Source organism: Montipora capricornis, chromosome 3, assembly GCF_036669925.1.
Source record: "Montipora capricornis isolate CH-2021 chromosome 3, ASM3666992v2, whole genome shotgun sequence".
Classification (NCBI taxonomy): domain Eukaryota; kingdom Metazoa; phylum Cnidaria; class Anthozoa; order Scleractinia; family Acroporidae; genus Montipora; species Montipora capricornis.
In genome coordinates, this window is record NC_090885.1 from 51,126,615 (window position 1) to 51,135,540 (window position 8,926).

An 8,926-nucleotide genomic window follows, 5' to 3' on the forward strand; every position below is an offset into this window, starting at 1 on the left:
AAATTTATACTAAATAATAAATACATTTCTCTTCTCTTCTTTCTTTCCTTATTCTTTGACAATAAAATACAAAAGTAAATGAAAGTTGATACAACTCAAATCTGTGAAAAACCACGTAAAAAACTATGTAAAAATTCAAGAGGGACTGGGACATAGTTTACCTTCCAACATGACGGAAAGAAATGTTGAAGCTGCAGTTGCGTAAATTCTCTGGTTAGTTTTGGCTTCCGTGGCGCTAGCGTTGGGCGGTAATTACCAAAACTAAGAAGAAAAGGCTATTCTTGTCAATGTATTACACATTTTGGACAAGACATTCAGGTTTGTGTTAACGTTTTACCGACAAGCTACAGACCGGTTACCAACTGTCAGCCGACTGTCCGGCGACAGGTAGCCTATATTTTGAGCAAAACCTGTCGGCTGACAGGTTTTTTGGGGAGCTGTTCTTCACAATTACCGTTGACCAGGCCGTGAAAACTTCGATTAATTTTATTTACCCTACCTCTCTGTTGACTTTTTTAATGGCAGATCTGTATATATGAGAAAATACAACTCCGGCACACCTTACAAGTCACACTGTCATTTTTTACAGGCACAACAAGAATCTGTGATAGTTAGCCACATAAATGTTGATAACTGCAGCCTTCAACCTGATAACAGTTGCAACGCCAGTACACAGGTAGATTACTCACTTTTATATTGTCTCAACGTCAGTATTAGGTGTCTGACAAACTATTATCAAGTTCCTTGGAATTTCAATGATTCCCTCAGTGGATGAGAGACCAAATTCAGAGATGTATCCAGAGTGCGTCATTGTGTCCTGGGACGCACTCTGGACAAGGGTCCAGTTGGACGCAGAAAAAAATCGAATGTTTACGCAAATTACGAACGCCAGGAAAAACATGCGAACGGAGTATTTCACAAGGAAATTGAACATTCCCATTTCTCACATCGGAGAAATGATCGAGTTCCTGAAATTTCAAGGTAAGCTGTTATTTTCGGATTTTTGTAGTCGAATAATTTAATTTTGTCAACCATTATGGTCCAGCTTCATAAGTTCAGTTTTGAATTCGCACGTGTTGCGTGACATGATCTGAGCTGTTTTTTACGTGAGACAATCGGCGACACTTTCCATCTGCCGCCAGTGATAATAAAACATTTCAGTCGAAATTCAGTTTGGTTGCATGCTTTCCAAGTGATTTCAAGCATTAGTTCGCTTATCGTGAGTGAAATAACAGACAATCCAACTGCAAAGTATGTTAAATTTTTGTTTTGTGCGACCCTGTTGATATTAATTCCGGGCGGGCACGTGTCATCATCTCGGTTCTTGTTTTGCACGTAACTTGTCTGTTTTGCAAATTATCCAACTTTTCTTCGGAGTTAGTGTTAAAATTAACGTGTTCAACATGAAACTTGAATGTATTCAATCACTTGGTTATTAACATTGCCCATGGCGAAGTCATGGCCGCACAAGCCGACGATGAACTGCGTATCGATCGGTTACATTTGTTTACTCTTTTGTTCCTAAATTACACCTCAAAGCGTATTAAAATAAATGAATCTCTTTTGCGGAAAATTGAGATTCAGTTCTGTTTTTTTTTTGCTGTGGAGATCTAGATCATTTATCAACTGGAGCCAACAGTTCCTACAGCATACGGATTCCTCGAAACGTTTTCAATGTGATCGATGGAGCTTTGAAACCCCATACATTTTGATCGATGAATCAACAGGCACAACAGTTTCAAAGAAACTGATCATTTTAAGTACATATTCGTTGGGAGGGATAAGACTTTATTTTTCTGCAATTAGAAATCTGAAAGGGTACTGCAACAGCAATTAAGAGGCAATAGATTGCATATTAATTCTTGAATATTAATTAGCTGGACCCCCAAATTTTTCAAAAAGGGTCCAGATGACCCCCAAATTTGAAAACCTGGATACATCTCTGAAAATTCAACATGATTTACAATAAGTCTGTTAATATTTCTCACAAAATTTATCTCTCTGGTGCATCCTAGGACGAATCATCACAGACACTTTCAGACCAAACGTATAATCTGCTGATAAGGGAGGTCGATGTGCTAAAGAGGCAGTCCGAATCTTCACAAGAGGCACTTGGCAAGTGTCAAGGAAAAAATAGACAACTTAAACGTAAAGGTTAGGTTAAGCAAACAGTCTGATGACTTACAGTATTTCCCACATTCTCACACACAGTTTTGTTCAATACTGGACATGAAAAATGTTGAACAGAGGAAGAGTTGTATGTCAAAATGTTTATGCATGTATTAGTGAGCTCTTGTTTTTGGACAACCACCACAATGACTGCATTTTGACTTTTTATCAGTGAATGCATTAATTAACTCATAAAGTTCAGCATCTCGAAAGCCAATTGAAGATGGCTGAAGACATTGCATCTAATCTAATGGATAATTCTACAAATGCACACTGGAAAATTTGGACCATTTACAGACTTCATAAAATGTCTGTAAATAAATTTACAGACATTTAACACTTAACCCCATAAATATAAAATCTTATAAAAGTTTTGTTGAGTAAAGCTCTATAAAATGTCTGTAAAATGTTTATAAATTATTGGAGCTACAACAAGATGAAATACTTAAATTTACAGACTTTATAAAATCTTGCAAAAATGTCTATAAATCGAAAATTTACAAAGATTTTACGCTGTTTGGTCATGTCTCATAAAATGTCTGTAAATTGCGCTTTATCATCATGCGTGTCCTGTCAGGGGCACCCAACGTTAATTTTCGGAAAATATCTGTTCGGAAGACGATTTGAGATCTAGAATTTTCGGAACATTTGTTGTAAAATTCCTCGCTTGCCTGCCTATCCTAGGATTTTCGAACATCTAAAATATGGTATAATTGCCTATTTTTAACGAATTTTTACCCTAAAAAGGTCGCCTAGAATTTTCGGGAACCCTTTTTCTGGCTGAAATTTTCGAAAAGGTAAGTTTTGATCCCTATAATTTTCGGATCACTAGGCTTTCAGCTAGGGAATCCGAACAGATGAAAAATTTTTAGGGGATAAAAATATGCCTCTATCTCCCGTTTAAATAATAAAATACGTTTAAAATGCTATCTTTAAGTGGTTTTGAACTATATTCTCGTTGGATGCCCCTGTCCTGTCTAAGTTACCAAATGGTTCTGGATCTGTATACTCTGTTCACGATGATTTTGAGTGTCGAATATTTATTACCTAATTAAATTATGTGGGAAACCGTTAAATTAGCCCTGCATGTTGCACTGAGTTCGGTTTATCAAAAGTTCGCCGGTTGCGCCCTATAAAATGCCTATCGGTATGTGTTTTAATAGCTCGACTTGGATCAAGTCTTAGGCCCTGTTGATATGGAGAAAAGTTGTCCCCGGAAGATGGTCACCCTCCCAGCCGGGTCTTTAGCTAGCGTTTATGTGAGAAACGAACTAACCTTTTTCCCTGAGTCAAGAGCTGCCCGGCTCAGTTTCGATCATCAGGAGACTGGGAAGATAGTACTCGTGCATTCTTTCATCATCTTGCCTCGACCAAGTTGACTTCACTGAGCGAGCCAAAGTGTTTACATGGAATAAAGTTGGCCTGGCCAGGAGGGTGACCCTACCGTTGACAAAGGGTGACGAGGCTAGGTGGGTTTCCCTTCTAGCCGAGCCATTTCTTTTCCTCATGTAAACAGTTTACTTAAACCGCATTTTATAGGGAAATTTAGTAAAAGTTGGCTGGTCCAGGGTAACTCCGGTAAGCGAGTGACCCTTCTTCCCGGGACAATTTTTCTCCATATAAACCTCACAAGATTAGACCGTTTTAATTGTTTACAACAATTGCAAAGGCCATAAAATCTATGTAAATTGACACAACCCGGCCATAAAATAGTTTTTTTTGTGTAAATTTCATGTAAATTTTCATGTAAATGAAAGCCTTTGTGATATAGGAGTCCCAGCACAGAATAAGATTGAGAAAGTAATGTAGGCTAGTAAGCAGACTTTACCATGCTCCTTGAAAAAAGAAAAAAAATAGCATTGGTGTTTAGCTGCCCAAATTAATTGTGCGGGTTTCAGTCAATTAACGTGGGTGCTTTCATAGCCCGTAGCTGCAGGTGAGAATTACTTCTTATGAAGTAATGATCGAAAATCTGGCAGCCATATTTGTTGTTCTAAATGATTAGTATCCAGTCTCTTGAGAAAAATAGAAAAGGAAATCTCAATAGGAACACACTTTCCCCCGTTCCATATTTTGATTGAGGAAATTTGCTCTGCACCTTTTAAGCAGAAAATTCTCCCCGGTTTTTCCACCCAAAATGAAAGCAGCCCAGGAATCGCACTGGGCTCGCAACGGATTGTGATTGGATGTTGGCACAAAGAGAAGGATTGTGGACATTTCACAATAATTACATGATGCAACAACTTTGTCCGCCATTATGAATTTCCCCGCCGCAAAGACTCCGGGAACAAGATCGGTTAGAATTATCGGTTTGTTTTTCGGGCGGGCGATCAATGCATGTGCTCTTCCTCTCTTTTTCCCTTGTTGGACGACCAAAATTGGATCTTTGCGATTCCTTAACATTTTGAGCGGGTGAAATGGCACGCATTCCACCAAATAAACCCAGTAAACATCGACAGAATCCGGAAGAAAGGGCAACGACAATTCAGGTCAGATAATCAGCATTCGCCACAAAGATAGGAAAGGGTTAATCGGTGAAGACTTCATGGCAAAAATAGAGACCTTCTTCAAAACGTAAAGGGAGTTCTACGAACGTTTGGAACAAAGGGTGGCCTGGCCGAACAGCTACATTTAGCGAATGGGTGGGAAGATTCAAAAGATCCGAAAAGCAAAAGACTGCCGGAGGAGTTTTCGGTAAGTCTTCATCTTACTTTAATACAAACCTGATTTAAGTTTAAATGTCTTAAAATTTTAAAGTTTTGTTCCCTTGTTCCCCGCCCAATTTACTTTCAAACTTGAACCCAGCTTTTTGCTCCCTAAAATTGTTTATGTCGCCTTGTTCCTAAGACATTTTATCATTTTTCCTCTGTTCCCCAGTTCAAAATAGCCATCTTCCCTCGTTTCCCAAAACGCCAAGGAGGGCCTCAGCACAGTCATTACTTTTGCAGACCTACTCCCTTAGTAATTTCACTTTATATTGTATTAAGGCCATTTAAGGCAATAACAATAATAACGAATAGGGAATTACATGTACATGTAATATATGGATCTCTGTATACCCAGCCCCTTATTTGCCACTTGCAGATGCCTTGTTCTTCAAACGATGCCACTACAAGAGCACAATAGTGGCCGGTTATTCTGTAGTTACTCCCTTGTCACCTGTATAACTACATGTACCTTCACTGGTTTCTCATGCACGAGGAGCCAGAGCAAGCTAAATTTTGGACTGGGCGCTTACTCCTTTGACACTAGATTTCACTGAAAGGTCGGTTACACTTCAGAAGAAACCGCCTGGGAGATTATCTCGCTTTGGTCTCCCATTGATTGTCAATACCTCCGTCAATCCCACCCTAATAAAGTATCTTGATGACAAATCTTATTTCCATCAATTTGACCAAAATATAAATTATCTAATTTCTTTGATTGTCCAAGATAAGGCGGTTCTGTGGACTTGATCGCTAGGTTATTGTTCCAGATGTCCTGCAACAGTATTTGCACAAATTTCTAATTCCCGACTGGGTTCTTTTGAGGCCAGAATCCCAGATGAAGAGTGGCAGACAATGATGATAAATCTGACAAAATTAAGTGGAACAGGAGTAAGTACACGAAGCTTGTAGCTATTTTAATTGACATTCTTGTGTATTTGGGAGGTGAGCTGGAGGAGTTGGGTTTTTGAGGTCTATGCACAATCACAATCCTTTCAGGTGAAACCTGGAATTACTTCTTAGCAATCTAAGTGCACAGAAAAAGCAAGTTAAAGCATGGCCTAAAAGTTGATTCGAAAGAGTATACTAAATTAAATTATTTACAGCTATGCTATTAATAATTAATTGTGTAGCATATACCTGAGGTATACAATCCTTAACTCACTGTCACACCATTTTACTTTGTTACCTCTTGGGTAGCATATACCTGAGGTATACAATTCTTAACTCACTGTCACCATTTCTCTTTTTAACCAATTGTGTAGCATATACCTGAGGTATACAATCTATTAAATCACTGTGTCACCATTTCACTTTGTAACCTCTTGGGTAGCATATACCTGTAGTATACAATCCATAACTCACTGTGTCACCATTTCACTTTGTAACCTCTTGGGTAGCATATACCTGAGGTATACAATCCATAACTCACTCTTTTACCATTTCACTTTGTAACCTCTTGGGTAGCATATACCTGAGGTATACAATCTATTAACTCACTGGGATTTTTGTTTCCCATATTTCTTACACTGGATGTAAGTACAACAAAGAAACAACTGATCACCTGAAAAGGCTGACAAAAACCAAATTTAATTCAAGAGCACCGAATAATTGCTGACACTGTCGTTGTCATGCAGTTTATAACTATCTACATGTATACTGACTTTCATTCAATGGGTGCTTTTGGTGTTTCATATCATACCATTATAGGTTTATTTTCAGGCAACACAAGATCAGTTAAAGAAAGTCACGGTAATGTTTGTACATGTACATTATTGAAAATTACTCCTTTTATGAATGAAACAAATTTTCTGAACAAAATAGCTTTCAATGTCTACCCTATAGAGAATTCTTTACAGAGAGACAAACACTTGACATTGACAATTTTTATTGTTTAAAGTGCATATCCTATATATTGCACATGTTTTATTGTCTTTTCATCAGAGGAGAAAGAGGGAAGGAGAATTCGAGTGCCCTTTTTTATAAGTTCTTCACTAGACCTAAAAGTTACTACGCCAAATCCTCATGAATGAATTAATTTACGAGTGCAGTGTGTCCGAGAAAGAATCTCTGTCGCAAATGTCCAGTATTTTGCTTGCAAATAGACATTGGGCCACCATATAAGTTGAAATTCTCTTCTACGCGACCACTCACCCTCTTCGCATCTAAGAAGACTGCTCGATCTGACAAGTGCTTGTCGTTCCCCAACGACTGCCAGCACATTGCCCAACTGAAGCAATTTTATCCTGCGCCGTCAAGCCAGTAAATGCGGAAGCTCATATCTCCTCATTGTGACGAAAATAGGCCCTCTCTTTTAGCGGTACTGCTGTTAGATTAAACAAATCCGCAAGCCTGGCAATATCCATTTACTTTTGTTGTGAAATGAGGAGTTAAACATTAAAGTAACTGCCTGGTGTGTGACATGATGACCAGAAAATAATATAAACAGACATGGAACAATTCACATGAAGAATTAACTCTTTCAGTTCTACTGTTACTATTTTTATTCCTGTGTCATACTGTACTACGTGATCTCGATCTTAACAACTTTAATGAACAGTTACGGTGTTATTATTATTGACATGTGGTTTGGGATCACATTGCTTTTTCACACCTTCGTTCCTGGACTGTGAGAAAAAGTTACAATGTCACATGTTCAGTAATGTGAAGCCCTTTATACCAAGTCGTAAAAAGATTTAACCAATCAGTCAATAACTGCACAGCATATATTCGGCTGTATTCCACATTGCTTGTGCAGGGTGATATGTAACTATTTCCTATGACATGGTATACAAGCTTTCTCGCTTGTTACTTGTCACTTGCTTGTTTGCATGTACATGTATGTGGGCCTTAATAAAAAAAAATTCAGTTGTCTTCTGGGGTATTCCATAGTAGACTACTCAAAAGCATTTGCATTACTTAACTAGCATTTTTCATGAAACATTGATAAAGCTACCGGTAAAATTTACTGCTTGTAAGTATGGGTTATTGACCAAGCGTGAGGTCAAGATGACTAGATATTGGCCAAGTTCTTTTTTTGCGTGTTTAAGGACATCGACTTCCTCTCGGTCCATAAACACGCAAAAAAAGAACGAGGCCAATATCCAGTCATCTTGACCGAACAATCTTGGTCAATAAAGGATTTATTATATGACTTAAAACACCAAAAAACGATCTTTGATCTTGCGGGACCAAGCGAGAAATCCCGAGCGGGCAGTATCGCTCCATCTTGCCCGCTCGGGTAGCCAATCAGAGCGCGCGATTTGGTTCATCTTGCCCGCTCACGGAGCAAGTCATATAATAAGAGCACTTATTACCGCCTGCAAACACTCAGAAGTCGCTTATCCTTTGCAGAACCTCCAAAATTAACTAATTGCTTTACCGGTGTGAAAAGGTGCCATACCTGTTGCGCTGAAAACTAGGGAGAACCCTGTACATGTACTGTTATGTAGTAGAGCTACAATCCTCGCCAAAAATCCTTGAAACACCCCTTTTCCCTTGACAGTGTTGAGACGACATTTTCCTCTTTGACTGGCTACACCAACATTGAAAAAGGGAGGGGGACGAAAACGGTGCGAGACTGTTCAAAGTGTTTCAAGGTTTTTGTCTAAGATTGTCTGAAGTGGCGGGAATTTCTTTGAGCATGCGCAGAAGATGAAAGTGAGACTTAGAAAGTTATTGTTAGGGCAACGCGTGGGTATTATGTGTTGTTGCTGTTGTTGTGTAAAAGTGTGAAGAGGATTATAACGCTAGTAAATTTTTGTTTTGATCATGGCAACTTCTGAAGGAGATTTTAACTGTTATGAGGAGAGTATTGAAGACACGTCAGAGGAGGAAAGTGACCAGGGAAGTGAACACTTGCAGGATAATGGATGTTCAGAAGACCTCCAATGTGGGATCGCGACAGAGGCTTTTGCATCGCGAAGTCCGTAGCGTGTATTTAATTACTTACAGTCAAGCCAATCTTGAACAATTTCAAATGAGAGATTGTTTTGCTAGAACGGTGGTGGAATTAAGCATTCAATGAGACAAGGAGCGGGTTAGCTGATATT